General features: G+C 40.9%; 2 long non-coding RNA genes across 3 annotated transcripts; one reads left to right on the top strand and one right to left on the bottom strand.

Moving 5' to 3' along the window:
• Positions 1-236: 236 nt before the first annotated feature.
• On the bottom strand, positions 237-7,081 carry LOC122230400. Of its 2 annotated transcripts, none has more exons than XR_006207410.1 (3): positions 7,034-7,081; positions 2,469-2,534; positions 237-730 (listed from the first exon to the last, which is right to left on the bottom strand). It is a non-coding gene; the product is annotated as an uncharacterized LOC122230400 (long non-coding RNA). The 2 variants fall into 2 exon arrangements; XR_006207411.1 differs by lacking the exon at positions 7,034-7,081 and adding an exon at positions 3,569-3,710.
• LOC122230399 lies at positions 1,643-8,593 on the top strand. The gene is made up of 3 exons (XR_006207409.1): positions 1,643-1,721; positions 1,908-2,096; positions 8,053-8,593. It is a non-coding gene; the product is annotated as an uncharacterized LOC122230399 (long non-coding RNA).
• Positions 8,594-20,560: the final 11,967 nt, after the last annotated feature.

The following is a 20,560-nucleotide window of genomic DNA, read 5'->3' as shown; positions in this document are numbered from 1 at the left end:
TTAGTAGAAATGTGCATCTCATGTATTCACAAAGCATTGTTCTTAGATGAGAGCACCATCTATCCATCCATCCATCCATCCATCCAATGGCGTTTGTAGGCACCTGAAATGTAGTAGGAATAGTATAATTAATGCACATTCCCTATGTTATAACAGAGCTCTCGCCTACTTGGAGGAGACAGTCAGGCAAATATTTATTTATGACATGTTTTTTTGTGGGCAAAGTACGACGGCATCAACTGAAGAGTGAATAACTCCCTGACTCTTCAGGAGTGGGGCCTCTAGGAAAATCTCATAGTGCAGAGAATTCTATGATAGATAATAAATTCCACCCAGATGGCGGCCAGGTGAAAACCTGCTGCCCACATCTGATAAGTCACAGGAATCTAGTTTGGGGTAAAGGTGAAGCACGGTACTTCACAAGGTGAAAGGTCTAGCATAATTGCCGCCTGGAGCTTATCCTTTTTTAACACCACCACTCTTCATTAGATAAAATTATTTTTAGTGTTATTCTGAAGTAAAAGGATTCATGATAATAATGGCTTCAAAGAAGCGCAGAGTAATAGATTAATACTTTTTAAGTACATTGATGCGATCTTCAAAGAAGAGAATGTATACCATAATAGGGTTCACCCAGAGTAATGAATAACAACATCACAGTTCGTTTTTGAGGCTTCGTTTCTTGCGATTTGTTGATGACCTCACCAAAATTAATCTTCTTCACATATTCCTGGAAAAAAAAGAGTATACCTAGAGTTTTCAATCTATTTCATCTGCAGTTGATGAGAGAACATACTTTATTCATTTTAATTTCCAAGAGTTGTTTTTATGTTAAGCAACATATGTGGAAATAATTCTGAAATACTTTAAATGTAAGGATCAATTTGGCAGAGACCTTAAAAACTCCACTTTATAATAAATCCTCCAAAATGCATCTACCCATAGATTTGTGTCTTCAAGATAGTGTGATTGATTCTAGGGGCTTTAAGCAAATGCCTCTGCAGCTGAAAAATTATAAACAGAAATTAAAACACGATGCAATGAATTCGTCACTCAAGTTCTGTTTCTCGTCTTTGCAATCATCGTGCCATCATTATTTATTTCCAAGTCACCCTTTAAATACAGGAATGCGTGGTACAGGAACTTAGCCTGAAGCCAGCTCAAAGGATTTCAAACCGTTACTCATTTACTCTCAAAGGGAATTCATATATAGCTAGGTCTAGGTGTTGTGGGTCAGGCTGTCTCACTGAGAATTCTCTGAGTGTCACGTAGCTGTACTGAAATATGTTAATTTTCTGCTTACATATATATTTTTAAGCTTCAATGATAACCACAGTGATTGTTTAGCAGTTAAACAACAACGTATTTTTTTAGGGAGGAACATCTCTATGTAACTGACATGGTTCAGATTTGCAAGTGCACGGTATTAATAAAATGTAGGCTGACTTTTAGTCAATTTTATTATTTTTTTAGCATCGTCTACAGGCAGTGCCTAGAGTCTATTGACCGCAGTGGGGGCCAGCCACTCCCAGACCTACCCTTAGCATGCTCTTGTGCAATCTTTGTTAGATGGGAGGGCTATCGCATGTCTAATCAGGCCCTGGGAATTGGGCCTGGCCTTTCCGGTAAGAACAGGCATGTAGTTCATAACAGTAACAGTAAGCCTCTAATCTCTGGTATGTGACTCCCAGTTTACTGGGAGACAGCAGAAGCATATCCAGGTAAGGAAATCTGCCCACACATCCTGACCTCTGGGATTCTCTCTCTGGGATTCTTGTGTCTGGAATGATACCACATCGCCTTCTCAGCACAGGGGAGTCTGACCCTCGGAGTTCTGTTCATCATTAGCCCACTGAGGGGTAAGCTGACTTCCGCCGTTCTTACGACTGTGTCTGCTCATCTGAAAGAGTGCAGGTATTGGACTGCATCAGGGGACACACGCTCAGATGGCCACAGAGCCCGGGAAGTCAGCAATGTGAGTGAAGAGGGCCAGGCACAAGCAAGAGAAGGAAGTGGAGGCTGGAAACCAGAGCTCCCACATTCCGTCCAAAGGGGGTAGTGCCTCCCTCGTTCTTGCCAGTCACCGCCACATGCAGGTACAGTGTTGCCAGATATTTATACCTCTCCCCAAAAGTTTGGTTATCTTGCTTTTCTATGTTAAATCATTTTTAAACGCTGGAAATGCACTAAAAATATTTAAAACCCAAACGACATACATCTGAAGGCCAGTTTATGGTCTCCAAACTTTGTGAGTGTTCTGATCCCTGGATTCTTTAATGATTCTACCTTGCTGGCAAAGAAGAGGTTTGGCTGTCTTTCCTGAGTAGGGCATCCAAAAAATGGTTTCTGGTCTGATGCCAAGCTCACAGCTGGGACTTTCATAAATCAATGACTACATTGTTGGTTTGGTCCAAATCTATTTAATCCATCCAGATCTCATCCACCAGGCTGGGAGAAAAGGGGATTACCTTTTATCAATGGTCTCCATTCTGCATCATGGCTTTGAGGTCCGCTTGGGATCAGGTTGACTTTTTCTATTAAGATACAAATACAAACTAAATGGAAATGAAGCAAATGAAAACTCCCACACTAGACAAAATGAAGGTACAGAATCTTTTCATGCTAAGAAGCCTCTTTATTTTAGTGGTGAATGATGAGGTCATGTGCTTTTCGAAAGGATCAATTGAGTAAGATCTATTTTTCCAGTACGCTTTTTTTTTTTTTTACTCTTCGTGTGCACGTGTGTGTGCGCGTGCTAACATTTCCAGCTTAAATCGTTTGAACATTTAGTTATTAGGGACACTTTTTTTTTTCCTTGCAATTTACTGTGGCTCATTGCCGGTTTCAGTTCTTCTTCTCTTATTGCTTTGGTATTTTTCTAAAATACACAAAATGTTATTTTAAAGAAATCCTACGAAGGACCCTAAAAGATGAACGAGAGATGAGACGTCACTGAAATGAAGGAGAAAGAAAGGGAAGCAGGGGGACCAGGAGAGAGCAAAGGCAGGGGAGATAAAACCTGAACAGAACTATTACTCACTAGAGTCATTAATCAAAACTATTGCTCTTTATTATCATGTTGGGTCCTGGTGGGCTTACCTCTGGGACAGAAACCTGTGCTCTCATTCTTTTGTTCAATGTTTCCATTGTAATGGGAGAGGGCCCTTATTCAAATATAATACCATTTCCGGAGAATTTATAAAAACATACTGAAAGCTAATGTGTGAGAATTCTCTTATCCCCAGTTTTCCATGCCATAAAAGACATTTTCATTTGCATTGTTTGTTGTGAACAATTAAGGTAGAGGAGAGAGCATACTCCATTACAAATTAAACCTTTTCAGAAGAGGATTAAAAATGATCTTATAAACAGGCTTTTCAGTGCAAGAGCATAAGCTTTAACTCTGAATTGAAAAACCAAAGCCACGTAGAAACAGAAGCAAGAGCATTTAATTAATCTACAGTTTATCCTTTCCTATTGTGATACACAAAAAGAAACCGTAATTTTCTTAGGGCCTTTCTGTTTAATTCTTAGGAACAATTGCATTAACTGAAAGGGTAATTCTTACTGCGAAGGAATGCTTGAGGATGCTTTGCAATCACAGGAATAGCACTGAAATGAAAGTCTCCGGGCTTGAAATTTAATCTCACCCTGCCGTGATCTAATACCAGAGAACCTGAATTTCTACCATTTGCAAGGTACTTCTTGCATGTGTCTGTCCTTGCCTGTTTTTATTTAACTCCTGGAAAAAAAAAAAACAGCTTACATCAGTCATTTGAAACAATTATTCTAAAATATTGCCCAATTGATGAAAGGAACAAAGCATTCCCGGCAGGGACCAAGAAGTGATTTATATATAACACTTCCAATGAATATTTCACTTTTTACTTTGCCTACGTAGACACAAGCCAAGAGAAACCAGAAATGTAATTTCAGAATCCGTATGAGCATTTCAAGGCTGAATGTCAAACAAGAATTTAGGAAAGAAAAAAAATCACCATTAAAGACAAGCAGGGATAATCATCCTTGTAACTTAATCTTTGCTCACATCTTTAATTATTGAAATAGGTGACTTTTTAGGGCGGTTTTGGGTCTAGGGGATCCTGGTGGGTTTCCAGTTTGAGATCTTGCTTCAGATCCAGACACTTGGGCCCTACCCCAAATCAATGAATCAGAATATCTAATTTATGGGTCTGGAATAAGATCTAGGAAGATGAATTTTAGACAAGCATGCCTAGGGGATTCTGATCCAGATCACTTTTTGGGAAACCCTACACTACAGCTGCCACAAATTACCCGTGTTTTTCAGACATTTTGCTAGCAGCTAACTGCTTTTTAAACTCAGTACAGAAACAGAACAAACACAGAGCCGCTCTGACAAAGGCAGGTGGTCATTTGAGGGACCTGTGGCCTTGACCTGCCCTCCAACCTGAAGAGGAACCCCTGAAAGTCTCCCTATGGACTGCTGACTACCAGCACACCCCTCTCCTCAAAGCCCGATTAAATAAAAGCTCTTGTATTTCCTTCCTGGGAAGAACTACAAAGTTGACATGAACATTCTTGTGAGAATTTCACTAATGTTTTTGGGGATTTGTATGTAATCAAGACTAATACGGAAACGGCAGCCCCCGCTACGGTCTAACCAGCTGTTCAAGGCCATCCTCTCTTCTGATTGGCTGTTGTGCAGGCCATCAACATTATTAAATATTTTATATCCCCAGTGTTTTTTTAGTATTGAATTTTCGTGGCAGACAGCAATATTTGGCTGCTTCAAGACTGTTCCCAGCCCCACTTTTGCTTTTCTGCTTTCTACCATAAAGGATAAAAACTCAATGTTGCCTTTCCCAGCTTCCCCTGCAGCCAAGAACGGCCCTGTCACATCGTTTTGAACAGGGTGATGTAAGGGCAGTCTTCTGGAGTCCTTCTAAGAAGGATTCTTCCTCCGTGATGAAAGCAGATGAGTATCTACGGAGAGCTTGCTTACCACCCTGCCTGGCCTCTGTGTCCTGCCTTTGGAAGCAGTCAGGTGAAGGAGCCCTGGAGGAAGTGGCAACAGCCGCCTTACCATCCAGGGTGGAGTCCAAGAGAATGCGTGGCGGACCCCAGTCATCCATACTGTCATGGCCGAGCTAATGAAGGAACCCTGAAAGGGGCTGCCTCCAGACTTCTTTTTTTTTTCCAATATGGGTATTTTAATTTTTAATGTTTATTTTTGAGAGAGAGACAGAGACAGAATGTGATCAGGGGAGGGGCAGAGAGAGAGAGAGGGAGACACAGAATCTGAAGCAGGCTCCAGGCTCTGAGATTGTCAGCACAGGGCTGGCCGCGGGGCTCGAACTCATGGACTGCGAGATTATGACCTGAGCTGAAGTCGGACGCTCAACCGACTGAACCCACCCAGGCACCCCTAGACTTCTTGTTAAATAAAAATTGCTGTGCTTAAATTGCATATCTCCTTATAGTTTAGTATTTTTGTTTCTTTTACCTGAGAGCATTCTCACTGTTGCCGTCTTCAACAAATCTCTTTCTTCTTCTCTGGCCTGTCTTCTCTCAGTGGAATATTTTCCCAGGAACTTTCTTTTAGTAATATTCTAGAATTTCCAGTGGGGTGACCAATGGTATAATTTGCATATACACCCATACTTCAGAGTCAAGATCAGGATACTCAGAGTTAAATTCTGCTGCACAAGACCTCAAAACTATCTTCGTACACATGATTTTATTAATTGACTGATAGCTTGTCTTACTCGAAAATGTGTTTAGGGGCGCCTGGGTGGCTCAGTCGATTAAATGTTCAACTCTTGATTTTGGCTCCGGTCATCATATTGCAGTTCGTGAGATCGAGCCCCGTGTCGGGCTCTGTGTTGATAGCACTGAGCCTGCTTGGGATTTTTTCTCTCCCTCTCCCTCTGTTCCTCCTCTGCTCTCTCTCTCTCTCTCTCTCAAAATGAGTAAATAACCCTTAAAAAATAAAATAAAATAAAATGTGCTTAGAAAAACATACACGTATTCACAAATTACGAGCACATTAAAGTAAGGAATTAGCACAGAATCTAGGGAGCAAAGGTTAGAGCACAAAATAACCCCTGGGTAGAGGAAGATAGAAAAATGCATAACCTGAGGTCCTCGGTAGTAGGGCCATATATTTGTTTTTAAACCAAATAGTAGTTATTCAAAGCGAACCAATTGTTCAGAACAATTGTAACTATTCCTGACCGTAATGTCAGGAAAGATTTTTTTTCCCTGGGGATCCTTATAAATAGAGCATTGTGTAATGTGATCAGGTTCCGTGGTGTGGCATTCCTTAACATTCTCCCGTGGCATCACACCAGGCTGCGTGGTCCTTCGTGCAGCTGGTCCGTACTGCCCAAAGCGGAGCAAAGAACAAGTGGCCTGCCTAAATAGACCACCTAACAGGGATCGATGGAGACACTAGGAGAGTTTGCTTGGTTTGAATAAAAGGAATCTAATTTTTTAAAGAGAGTGTTGTGATTTTAGTGCACCAGCAGCACAGACTCTGAAGTCAGGTTGCCTGACGTTGAATCCTAGCTTTGCCGCCTTCCTAGCTGAGTGTCCATGGACAAGTTATGTAATTTTTCTGTGGGATGATAATAATAACACTTAGTTCATAGATTTTTTGCAAGAAGTGGGCGTGCTACCGTGCCTGGCAACAGTAATTACAATGCAAATGTTTGCTCTGATCCTACATAGGGCCTTGAACTAGAGCACGTAAAATGCTCCACACTCAATTCCAAAGTGGACAGTGGGGTTTTCCCCCACGGAGCAGTTCTCGGGCACCAGCTGGGTGTCTCACAATTCAACTCCACGTTGGCACTATCTACCTGGAGATAATGTCAGATCCCACAGGTTAAGGACTCAGTCCCTTAAGACTGGCGCTCACTCCCCCACAATAACAACGAGTCCAGGTTGTTCCTTTTGCTCTGACTGACCACTAGCTATAATCGAACCCTCTCCTTGGGTTCAATTAAATTGGTGGAGCAGCTCACAGAACTCAGAGAAATATTTTACTTACTGAATTACCCGTTCATTTTAAAAGGATAGAACTCAGGAGTAGCCAGACGTCATAAGATATCTTAAGGCGTAACCCTAGAAGTTCCAGAATATACATTCTCTGCATTCTGTTATGCAAGCAAACATAGAGTTCCATATAGAGTCAAGGGAAAGGGCTCAGACTCCACATCCTTGCTGTCAACTTGAATCTATCACATCAAGTATACACCCTCCTGGTCCAACCTGGGATACGTGCCACTACATTGCAGGTGACCACATTCCTTCTTTAGTCTCACAAGTGCTGTTCAATGAAACGATATTTCAAACACTTTTAGGAAAATATCTGTATTTGGGGACTCTTGACCATAGAAACCATTGCGTATTCATCACCTAATATTTACTTAGTATCAATACAACCGATTTTGTCCCATAAAACATACACAGGATTTCCCGATTTTAAGATTGGCCATCTCTACTTTCTCCTCTGTGGATTGGGCCGCAAGAGAATGCAAGCTCTCAGAACTTGGCAACTATGCGCTTAGACATCTGTTACCTACATGAAGCTATCTGATGCCACCAGAGATCAGTGCTTGGTGTCTAAAATGCAATACTAATCAGCGTGCCGGTTTACAGGCTTTGCAGGTCAAGTGAAAAGTGGATCACCTGTGTTAGAGACTGAGATAAAATATTATAGTTGAACCCGTTGTAAAAATGCCTTCAAGTGGAAGACACCGTAACAAAGACAGAAACTTGGACTTTAGCTATGTAATAAAGGAAAAGTGCAGAGTTGTGAAAGAATACAACCAGTCTTAAGTTGGTCTTCTACTTGCTAGAAGTCTCATGGTGGGAGATCCCATACTGGATTTGTCCTCCACGCTGTCCAGCAAGCATAACGTTGTGTTTGTTCATGTTTTCTTTGTTTGTTATGGGTGTGTGTGTGTGTGTGTGAATTTGAATGTGTTTGGGTAGCATATTCATGTTACCCTTGGGCACAGTTCTCACCACCCCTTACTGTCACACACTGATCTGTTTCACTTACAGATGCTACTCGTTTACCACCTGCAACTTGAGGTTTTACTAGCTCTGTACACGTCTCTGGCTGTTAACACCTTTTGGGTTCTGAAACTCGCCTCTAACATGAAAGGAAATGAGTACACAAAAAATGTATCACGCAGTCTTAGCTATTGAGAGTATGTCCTAGAACTGGGGCCCAAAGCAGCCAAGGAGAGAGTGGAACGAAGCTTGCCTCACTCGTCTTGGGGGAGCTGGTGCACAATGCTGGCATCACCCATCCTCTGCTTACCTGGCTGGCCGCCTCATAGTGTGACTACCACGATGGCAATGCAGTATGGACCAGACTGGTCCTTGCCTACTCTGGTGTCTTGTACCATCCACTGTAACCATCATCATGCCAATAACTACCTCAAAACTTGTGGAAAAGGCATCATTTCAAAAGGATGTGTTCAGAAGGGTGAAATGCTTTCCCTGTAGCTGTCTCATTACTTGGGATAATGGTTGGGCTCATTTTGCCCAGGATCTGAGCAACCTCTTGCTAATTATACTGACGGAGATGGCAGCAGACTGCTCGATGGCTAATACCTGTGGGGAGGACAACTCTTACACAAGACGTTAGAATGTCACGAGGTTGCCTTTTTTAGAACCACAAATCAACCATGTCAGATCAAGGTTGCCCTTGTTTTGACAGAGCAAATTCAGAGCCGAATTAATAAATGATTCTCTTTTATTATATATATTTGTACTTTCTGGGAGATGCATTTTTTCCGCTAGGAATGTGCGTATTCTGTACATGTTTCTTCCTATTCATCTATCCTCATTATTGGCACTTTAAGAAAGTTCATGCTAGACAACAAGAAGGAATGTTCCACAGGTGCCATAGTAAGCAAATTGCTGGGTTTCATTCCGGAAATTCTGGAATTGAACTGCAGATCATGGTTGGCTCTCTACGTAAGAGGTCACCCTTACTCTCAGCACCCCTGTCCAAACAGGATGCAATCCGAGACCCTCTGAGTTTTTCATTCTCCTATACGTATTGCCTTTTGGTCCCATGTCAAGGAATTATTCTCATTAGAACAATAACAACAAAAACCCTTTGTTCTTTCATTGGTCTCTTGGGTGGTTTTAGTGGTATTGAACTCAGGCATACATTTGCTGTTCCTTGAAACCATGAATTCCACATCTCAATGGGATCGTTACAGACCTCTAGCATGAGATAAATCAAATTGTATGGCATTTGTTTGAGAGATTTCTAAAGAACAAAAGGAGTGTACGTGTTGGGAGGAAGGATGGGGGTGGATGGAATCTATTCATATCTCCAAGATCATGGAAAACACCTCTCCTTAAAATAGCTGCCCTTTGTGGCAGGTACCGCTTGTTGCCTACCCCAAATCCATTTCCCTTCTTCCTTCCTAGCAGGATCCCTCATTTTGTTCAAGGCTGCAATGGATGTAGTTAAAAAGGCCCATGTCTTGGGTTCTTTTGTGTCATGGAACTGCTCTGTGTCTTGATTGTGACTATAGTTCTATGGATCTGTGATAAAATGTCACAGAACCACATACACAGACAGATAAAAAATGAAAACCGAGTTCATGAAAAAAAAGCTGGTGAAATCTTAATGGAGTCAAACTTTAGTCAAATGTCATCTGTCAGTGATTTCGATAATGTGCTACAGTTAAGGAAGATGTGACCACTGGGGGGGCAGTGTTATGGCTAACTGGGGCCTCTCAGTATTTGTGCCACTTCTTGTGACTCTATAATTATTTCCAGATAAAAACTTAAAAATAAAGATCCTGATGCAAACTTCTTTACAAATAAGGATGACCCTGTGACCCAACTTTGACCAATGGGAAAAAGCAGAATTGCATAGATAGTGGTCCTGGGTAGGCTATTTTGTCATATTTAAAGGGGGCAGACTACTGCCTATGTTTTCACCTTTGTTTTTTAATCCTTCTTCCTGCATGGAACACACACATGGGGCCAGATATATACGTATAAAGTAGAAAGTTTGCGTATGCAGATGAAGTAGAAAATTAGAAGGAACTTGGGTTCTTTACTCTGTTCTCCCAGGAAAACTACTTTGGGGTTTGGCATCATGTGAGAAAAAGAAACCCCATTGTGTTTAAGACTGGGTAGTAGAGTTTATGTTTTTTGATGTTGCACGTAATGCTAAATGATACCTTCTTTTTTGTTCCAAATGCAGCCATGGTCACCAAAAGTATGAGTGCCAGTAGACTTTTATGTCATCATCCTCCGAAGAACTTTGGAAAATGCCCTGGGAGTTCTGTGTTCTTATAACAGTTTATTCATGAGCTATCTTTATGCCTTTGGACAAGAAGTCCATTTTCTCTAAGATGAGAGAGTTGGACTTAAGAACACTGAATGCTCTTGTTTGTATAATTAAAGAAAAACCTTGAACCAGGAAATGCATAATGATGGAATCTAGGGACATGTTAAATCAGTACCTAGTAATCAAAGAGTATTGGTGGAGTAAATAATGTAAGAAATAAATGGATATTGGAAGGAAGGAGGCAGATTAAATCGTTTTCCACTACTTAGACTCCTTTTCTTTGTGAAAGAATAATCACTCCTTGCCTATTCTCATACATCTGGTTGGGCTTCCTGGAAGAAGAGTAAACATGTTGTTTCATTGACTTTAGGCTTGGCCATATGACATGCTTTGGCCAGCGGAATGTGAGAGGATGTGATGTATATCACGTTCACACAAACTTTCGGAGGCAACGCAGATTTTCTTCAGAGTTCTTGCTCTTCTGTGCTATGAACACAGCCTTGGCTCACATACTGACTCTCTTCCTTTCTACGTTACTGGATGAAAAAAAAATCATGGAACACACATACAGCCTAGCGGCAGTCTATCCACAGCTGAGCAAGGACTAAACCTTTGTTGTTGTAAGCCACTCAGATCACAGTCTTTGTTGCTACATCCAAGCGGACTAGTACGGAGAGGAACCTAAAAGTCTTTAACAAGAAGCAGTCCATGGACGTAGCTGCAAAAGTGCAAAAGCTATAATCTAAGGAGGAGATTGTGATTAGAAGCCCGGAAATAGAATCAGGCACTGAAGAATGGGAACTTGGGCTTCGTTTGGTAAATTCTCTAAATTCTGCCAAACATTCATTTTTCTACTATATGATACACTGGTTACAAGCAGGGGATCTGAAGCCAGGTGTGTGCATTCTAATCACAGTTTTTCCATTTGCAAATTGTGTGTCCTTGGTTAGGTGACATAGTGTCATCTCTAAAACAGGGTAACAAACAGGATTTAACTCATTGGCTGGTATACAAGGAGGATTAAATGTACTCATACACAGCACTTCAAACAAGTGTTTTGTCTATATTATAGCCTCAATTGCTAGCTACTATTAGTATAAGAGGGTTTCTTCCCTCCATTATGCCACATTACTCTACTTTTGGCTAAGATAATAAGAAAACTACCAGAACTGTGAACATAAACACTGACCAATGGATAGAGATCTAGAAGGAATTAGGGCAAGACAAATGAAAATCAGAAAAATAAATCCAATGAGAAATGCTTTATCTATCATCTATCTATTCTTCCTTTCTATTTCTCTGTGAATTAGTCTCTAAAGAAAAAAATAGATATATTTACCAAAGACAAAGGCAGATTTTAAAATGGTTTTGCATTTTTACCTGATGTGTCATTTTATTAAGTTAGAAAATTGTAAGCCTACACAAAACTGGAGAGAAGCGTACAGAACTCCCACATATCTATCACTTAAGTATAACATTTATCTACAATGACCATTCTTATTACAATGCCCTCTCTTCCCCTGCCCCGCTAGATTGTGAAGAAAATCCCAGATGTCATAGCATTCGGTTGAATAACTTTGAAAAATCACTTACAATTATCTTTTTCTAATAAAAGAGAGCATGTTTGGACTCTTAGAGTATTCTCATTAGGAGTTACGTAGCATCAGAAAATTAGAGTATGATAATTAACCGGTGGGTGGTGTCGCAGCTTGTTAAGATATAAAGTGTAGGCTGTGATCATGGTCTAGACCCAAGACACTGCCACACATGCTTCCCACATGGCTTCAGGGCACTTCTTGGGAGTGCAGTGGCATGAGAGAGATTTTTGAGAGTGGCACTTTAGAAAACCTTAAGAACAAATCAACGCAAAATATCAATTCACTTTCTTTCAATAGATATTTAAAGACCACCAAGTATCCAATACGCTTTCATGTTTAGGAAAATAGGTGAGTTCAAGATGGGCCCTACCTTTAGTGAGGATTAGTCACATCTATAATGAATTATAACCCAAGGCAGTCCGAAGTCTTGTAGCGTAGCATTCCAAACCAAAGGCTCTACTGTCACAGATGGAGTGCAAATAATCTGAATTTGGGGAGATGAGGCAAAGAGAGACAGTTTCATAGAGGAAGCAATTTTTGAATTTAGCTTTTAAAAAATGAGTAGCATTTTGACAGGTGAGCTAGGACGTGGGTGGGTAAAAGCCTAAAAAAATAAAAAAAAAATAGAAAAGAAAGAAAGAAAGGGAAAAAGCAAGCAAGGAAGCAATTTTAAAAAGTGTGAAAATTTGTGTGGAAACCAATTGGACAATAAACTTCATATATTGAAAAAAATAAAAAAATAAAATTACCAACTTAAAAAAATGAAAAAAAATAATAAAATAAAATAAAAAGTGTGAAAATATACACATCTTTAACCCAGAAATCAGTGATGTTTTGGGTCCCAATTCTGGAACCTTCTGTCCAATGTTATATAAGTCCAATCAGTGTCCTCGAAACCTGTTTTTTAATAGATGCCATTTGCTGACGTAAACACATTCTCTGCGTACTGATGAAATTTAATAGGCTAATCAAATGACGTAACATTTATATTCATTTTAAACATTCCCATAAAACTAGACTCAGCAAACTATAACCCTTGGGCCAAATCTGACCCATGCCTGTTTTTGTAGATAAAGTGTCATCGGAACATAGTGATACCCATTTGTTGAGTATTCTCTATAGTGTATGGTGTTACAATCGTAGACTTGGGTGCTTCCAAAGGACCGTCTGACCTGCCAACCCTAACAGATTTACTGAGTATCAGGACGAGGGTGAGCTGAGTAAGCTATTTATAGTGCAAAACTTAAGTAGACACTCATGCTCAGGAGTGCCCGCACGACCCCGAGAGTGACAGCTTCTTTACATTTTATGCCTGAGATGCCTCACTTGCCTTACCCTAATCCTGGCTCTGTATTTACTACCCGGCTCTCTATAGAAATGTTCTTCTAAACCTTGCTATAAAATGAAAGGATTTATAGCAGAGTATCTTCATAAATTATTTAGCAGTGTTCCTGGGATGGATGAAGTCTGTTCATCCTCCGATGGATGAGAAGGGTGGGAAGTGATGGACTTAACATTCATTAATTATCATTCTTTATTATCCATTATTTATAGCAATGTGTCACTGAAGGGTACCAGAATATGCCACCCGAAATCAGGCCACTTTGGCATAAGACTATTTTGAGCTAAAGGCAATTAAGAGCCAACAGACACAGGGAAAGCTCTTCACCTCCCACTAACTGCCTAAAAATAAAGTATAAATTTCCCCTTTATGAGGAAATTTCCATTTCTAAAGGAAATTTCCATTTGTGTAGATGTGTCTGTACCAGGAAGAGAGACAACTTTTGTCTTCTCAGAGACTCTAATCTGCATAGCAAGACAACCCTTATTTATCATACATTTCTTCCCCCTCATCTTCCCGGAACTTGCCTCCCCTGCCCAGAAGCCCTTTGTTCAGCCGAAGATGATATATAAGCCTAAGTCTTCTAGCTGCCTCCTAGAGCCACATTTTCTGCTTTGTGAAGTCTGGGGTGTATGTACGTAATTATGTCTATCTTTTCTCTTGCTCGTCTGTCTTTTATCAGTTTGATTTGCAGGCCCCATCCACGGAATCTAGGAAGGTAGAGGTGAGAGGGTTCAGGGCAAATCTCCCCAAAATGTGCCACTTTGGCAGGTGGACTATTTTGAACTAAAGGCAATTGAGGCCCTGTGGACTCAAGAGAAACCTTGTGTGTCCTTTAACTACCTAGAAGAATCTAAATGGAAGAGTCTTTCCCAGAATCAGAATTATGACCAGAGATGAAGTGTATCTGAGTGACCCATCTGTGTGGGAGAGCCAACATCTAATTACCAAACATCTGCTTTTCTTATTGCCCTGTGAACAGCCCTCCTCCGTTTGAAATACCAAGCCCCTAGCTCATTCCTTTCACTTAGGGTGGCATATATACTTCGTGTTATTTTCTGTCTTTGAACTTCTTGTGTATATGGGGTTCCCATACATAGAAAATTAAATTCAATTTTCGGTTAATGTATCTCATGTGAACTTAATTCTTAGACCAGCCAGAAGAATCTTTGAAAGGTAGAGGAAAATTTTTCCTCCCCAATAGAAGAAAAAAGATTTTTCTTCCCCTACGTCATTAAATAGAAATGCTAGTTCACCATTTCTGCAAAGTATCCTGGGGCCAGGACTGGGGATTCTAGCATGAATGACCCAGTCAAATAGGATTTATTTGTTGGTCTTTTCCCTTTCCTGTTTATCTTACATATGGTTTTCTTTTCCAGATATTTCCCCGATGCTCGTGTTGTTTTAAACTTCAGGTTAGATATACAGCTTTGAATTGTATACATTTTAAACCAGTGTGTGCATGGAGTTTAATAAAATTACTCTCATAAAATGGAAGTAATACATTTTTTTTTTGTTTTTACAAATTAATAGAACCAGGGGTGCCTGGGTGGCTCAGTCGTTTAAGCGGCCGACTTCGGCCCAGGTCACCATCTCACGGTCCGTGAGTTCGAGCCCCACGTCGGGCTCTGTGCTGACAGCTCAGAGCCTGGAGCCTGTTTCAGATTCTGTGTCTCCCTCTCTCTCTGCCCCTCCCCTGTTCATGCTCTGTCTCTCTCTGTCTCAAAAATAAATAAACGTTAAAAAAAAAAATTAAAAAAAAACAACAAAAAAAACCCCAAAAAAACCAAATTAATAGAACCAAACAACAGAAGATGGGTCAGAATAAGTGAAAGCTGAAATGGAATAAGAATGCCTCTTACCCCTTCATCCTCTGCTGATTTTTCTCCACTCCTGCAAGCTGCTCTAAATAGCGTTGTGAATATGCTCGAATTACCAGGTTTCCAGGGCTTCCGGTGGAGCATTTTCTTATGTGAACCCTACTGTCACATCAGTGAGGGCATTCCTTTCAGAGAAAATTGCTTTGCATTTTCACGTAATTTTTTTTATCCATCTTCTTGTAGCTCTTGACCATGTAAGCGATTTCAAGTTGTGTAGCTTGAGAGCCTCATATCACTAATGCCACCAACGATGGACAGAACCAGGGACCCAGTTATAATGAGGATAAGTTGTAAGGTTTTAAAATTTCTTTCTATAAGAATATAGAGCTACGTAGTTAAGAAATGAATATTGTTGGATAGATATAAAATGTTATATAATGAAAGAAGTCACTGAGTCAACATTACAGTCTAACCAAAACGATTGCAACTGGTGGGAAATGCCAAGTTGCATTTAGGGCTTTCAAAGCATTCCAGAGTGAAAAACGGGTTTTTTTTTTTTTTAAACAGCTGTGCAAAAAAGTAAATATCAAAGCGGAGGTAAACAGAACAAATGTCTTGATTCTCCCGGTAAACTTAGAGATCATAAATTTTTAATGTTTAATCAATATGGGCTACTAGAAATTAGTATTCCACATGCAAGCGTGGAAAATTGAATACGTAACATTTACCCAAGGTCAAAATAAAAAGCTTAGGAAAGGTGGTAGTGTGCTCTGCTTAAAGGACAGAGAAGGCAAGGCACACAAAAACCAAAGGGTGGTTGAAACTGGGAAAAATATACATCGTCCGTTGTCACCATTCACAGCAGACTTTTTGCAGCTCAGAAATCCCGCTGAGCAAGGTCCCTAGAAATTCAAATCGGGGACAAATGATTGGATATTGTTTATACATCCCACAAGCCTCAGGAAGAAAACCACCCTTCCCATCCTCTCCAAAGGGCCCCCGCTCCATACTCCATCAAGTGGTACACAATAGGGTGCTTATGTGGTGTTTAGTCCTTCCTCAAAAGAACCTGGCATCAATCTCAGTGGGAGACAGGATATCAGAATAAATAGGTCATTGTTCCGTTCCATCAGGGCGATTCTGGTGTTCCTGTTGCTTGACAAAGACACCGGTGCCGGGAAGTGCGGCTGATTGTTTCATGGAACTCACATTTTAACGTTCTCCTCGCTTGCTTCTTTGGAGTAGTTCCTCTGCTACAGGCCCATCTGGGGAAAAGGTCTTGATAGCCACGCCACCGGGAGGTAGCTCTTTCTTTTGTGCTGCTTCTCCTGTTCACCATCTGTTACTAATTACTTAGTAGTTCCATTTGCTGGGCGTTTTAGAAATGGAAAAGGGCGCAGGCAGCTTCAGGTCTGGGTTGGGGAAGGTCTTGTGTTTAAAGGTGGAACGAGAGAGCCTTGTGATCAGTCCCAGGAGACCTGTAGAAGTCAGATCCTGGCTTGATGATATTCCTTCTTTTCATGGTAACGAGAACGCATTGCAGCCGCTCTCCTCTGTGTGATTTGATAGGAACCAACTGGATTTAGGAATTTTGGAAACGTGCCTCTGTTAGTTTGCTAGGGCTGCCATAAGAAAGTACCGCAGACTGGGGGTGGGGGCTTAGGCAGCAGAAATGTATTTTCTCACGGTTCTGGAGGCTGGAAGTCTAAGATCAAGGCGTCAGCAGGTTTGGTTTCCTCCGAGGCCCCTTTCCATGGCTTCTTGGTGGCCATCTTCCCCTGTGTCATCACATAATCTTTCTTGTGTGTGTCTGTGTCCTAATCTCCTCTTCTAAGAACACCAGTCATATTGGAATAGGACCCACCCTCACGACCTCACTGAACTGTAATCATCTTTTTAAAGACCCTGTCTCCAAACAGTCACATTCTGACGCACTGGGGAATAGGGCTTCATCATATAAATTTGGGGGGGCTCCTACATCGCTCAGCCTATAACAATGCCTTTTGCACTCCTTACTAGCAGCAAATCTTCTTTTGGCTTAGGATTGGATAAGAAAGTATCTGGTTTATAAATCTCACCTCAGCTGCCGAGGGCCCACCTCATACAAGAGAAATGTCTTTTGACTCCTCAGATTGGGACAGCAGCAGGCTCTCTCCTCCTGGCTCTAACATGGAGTTTTCCTAAGTTTCCTCAGAATGGGGTGAGGGCTGAAGGGTAGATCTCTCTGTCAAATGCTGATGAGAAGAAATAAGTTTAACTGAAAAAGTAGAAAAACTTGGCACATGACTTACTGTATTATGTGTACCTTACTTTTTTGTAAGGGGAGAAGCAGGAGAGAGGGGGAGAGAGAGAGACAGAGAGAGAGAGAAAGAGATAGAGAATCCTAAGTAGGTTCCATCCTGATGCGGACTTGATCCCATGACCCCAGGGACCCCATGACCCCAATGCGGGACTTGATCCCACGACCCCAGGATCATGACCTGAGCTGAAATCAACAGGTGGCAGCTAAAACCAAGTGAGCCATCCAGGCACCCCTGTACTTGACTTTTTTGACATAATTATTTTCTATTTCTCCCCCCCCATGTAAGTTTCCCTTTTCATCTTTCTTTTGATGGCAATTTAGAAATATTTTATTGCACCTCTATCTTTTATTATGTCATCTAAATCTAATTAAGGCAGCAACTTTTATCAAAATTTATTTCTCCTTTACTATTGTTTATCAAAACCTGCCTTTATTTGAATTTTTCTTAATGTTTATTTTTTTGAGAGGGAGAGAGAGGGAGAGAGAGCACAAGCAGGAGGGGGGCAGAGAACGAGGGAGACACAGAATCCAAAGCAGGCTTCGGGCTCCGAGCTGTGAGCACAGAGCCCAACGCGGGGCTCAAACCCAAGAACCATGAGATCACGACCTGACCCGAAGTCGGATGCTTAACTGACTGAGCCACCCAGGCACCCCAAAACCTGCCTTCATTTTAATTCTCACTATTAGTATCCCTTGAATACTAAAAATATTTAAAATAACCCTTTCATGTGTATATATATCAAGTGTTAATCTAATTTTCCGTTAATCTAAATAATTTTATTTAAAAATTTTAAGTCCATAAATTTGAAACAAACTTAGAATATCAACAACTAGAAGTATAACACGACAGCAAACAAATAGCAGTAAGGTATCTGAGCTAAAACTGTCGTTGGCGATTAATCCTGATCTGGTAGAAGCCGGATAGAATAAATTGCCATTCTCTTACAAAGGCACACAGCTTTCTCTCTCTCGATGCTGTACTTGGTGCCTGGAGAAGTCACCGTCCACTGTCAGACTGAGATGGCTCTGTAAGAGCCACCTGGAGGAGAAACAAGATGTGGCCAAGACAGAAGTTGAGGAATTTAGGTCATTTCTTTCCAATGACTTGAGGAACGATGGCAATCTCTCTAAAACATAAATGTGATAACTGGATACAAATCAGTGCCATGTGGTGGACAGCACGTCCCAGTCTTTAAGACTCTGTTAAAGATACAATCATCTTTTCCTCTCACAATAGCCTTGTGACAGCGGGCAGTGTGTCCCCTGAGTTCTAAGTCACAGGGAGGTCACGAGGTGTCTAATCTTCATTTGAGATGAGGAAACTGAAACTCTGAGAAAAAAAAAAGGACAATGATTTCCTCATCTGTTAGTCAGAAAGCTCATTGGGAAGTTTATATATTGGTGGCAGCTTTGTGGGATATACTTATAGTCTCAGAGTTACACGGTTTTTTATCGCACGGCCACGATAGACAGACACAAGCCTTTCCTTGAGAAAAGTAAGTAAATCCAGGGTTACATAAATCTTTCCACTCTACAGATTTTTTTAAAAATTTCTTTTATCAGAGAGTCTGTTTTATCTACTTTCATAAAGTTGTAACACTTTCATGGTGTCCAATAACGTGGACACCTGAGGATTATACACATATGTAAACAAAATTGGAATCAGGCTAAATATATTTGTTCTTACAAATAGAATGTTGTAAGGACTTCTCACAATTTCTAAATGGATTGTACAATCTTAATGTGCATGCTTTACATTTTTTTAAACCTTGTGATACTAGTTAGACAAAGACAAATACCGTATGATTTCATTCATATGTGGAATTTAAGACACAAAACAAATGAGGAAAGGAGAGAGAGAGAGAGAGAGAGAGAGACCAAGAAACAGACTGTTAACTCTAGAGAACTGGTGGTTACCAGAGGGAGGGTGGGGGGGATGGGTGAAATAGGTGATGGGAATTAAAGAGCACGTGTATCATGATGAGCACTGAGTAAGGAAGAGAACGGATGAATCACTATATCGTACGCCTGAAATGAATAGGACACTGTATGTTAACTGGAATTAAAATAAAACGCTTAATAAAAAAAAAAAAAGTATGCTATTTACCCTTGAACCAAACTGACTAAAAAAGTCTTTGGAGGAAACACACTATTTCTTGACACTTTCTACTCTTTTATTGGCTACTTTTTACTGACTTAATCAGATAAGTGAGTGGAAGAAAAGCATTTTAGAAATGGGACACGGGATAAATAGATTTTGAAGGATGGGAGGTAGTGAGAAGTACAGAATCTAGTGGGTCGAATCTAGTGGGTCTCCTGTATAGTTAGGAGACATCTACAGCAATATTCAATCAATGTTATTTATGGAAAAAATCTCTAGCATTCGTTGCTCTAACAATAATCTGAAGCCTATTGGGCTTACCTGTGATGGCCAAGTCTACCAGGCAACGTAGTGCAGGTGTGGACAATTTTCATCACACAGCACTGGCATGTGGGGAAAGGAAAGAACTTCAGGAGGAGGCAAACAAGTACCAAGGAGCCAGCATGGAAAACATCCTAGGGGCGCCTGGTGGCTCAGTCGGTTAAGTGTCTGACTTCGGCTCAGGTCATGATCTTGCAGTTCATGAGTTCCAGCCCCGCGTCGGGCTCTGTGCTGACAGCTCACAGCCTGGAGCCTGCTTCAGATTCTGCGTCTCCCTCTCTCTCTGCCCCTCCCCTGCTCACAGTCTGTCTTTCTCTGTCTCTCAATAATAAATAAACGTTAAAAAATTTTAAAAAAAAGAAAGAAAGAAACCATCCTATGACTGCTTCTGACTTGACCGTGGCCAAGCCCTGAGACTTTATGAGACATGAACTTCTCTGCTCCTTTAAGATGCTAGGGACTGAACACAACACAACCACATCTCCCCAAACTAGTCGTTTGCTTTTCCATCACTGTCTGACCCCAACACCGAAGCCTCCTTACAATGGGACTGTGTTATCGGTACTTTTCATTTAACAAGTCACTCTATGAGATTTCTTCATGAGGTGTCAAGTGAGTCTAAGTTCACCTATTCTCAAATTATATTCTACCACCGATTCCCACTAAATTCAATCAAATATAATAAATAGGCCTATTTCCCATATATTCCAGAAGAAATTTTTTTTCCCACCAAACTCCCAACATCATTGGGGTAAACACTT

The sequence above is a fragment of the Panthera leo genome, chromosome C2 (assembly GCF_018350215.1).
Source record: "Panthera leo isolate Ple1 chromosome C2, P.leo_Ple1_pat1.1, whole genome shotgun sequence".
Classification (NCBI taxonomy): Eukaryota; Metazoa; Chordata; class Mammalia; order Carnivora; family Felidae; genus Panthera; species Panthera leo.
Note: the sequence above shows the minus strand (reverse complement) of the source record. Positions and strands in the feature narration are given on the sequence as shown.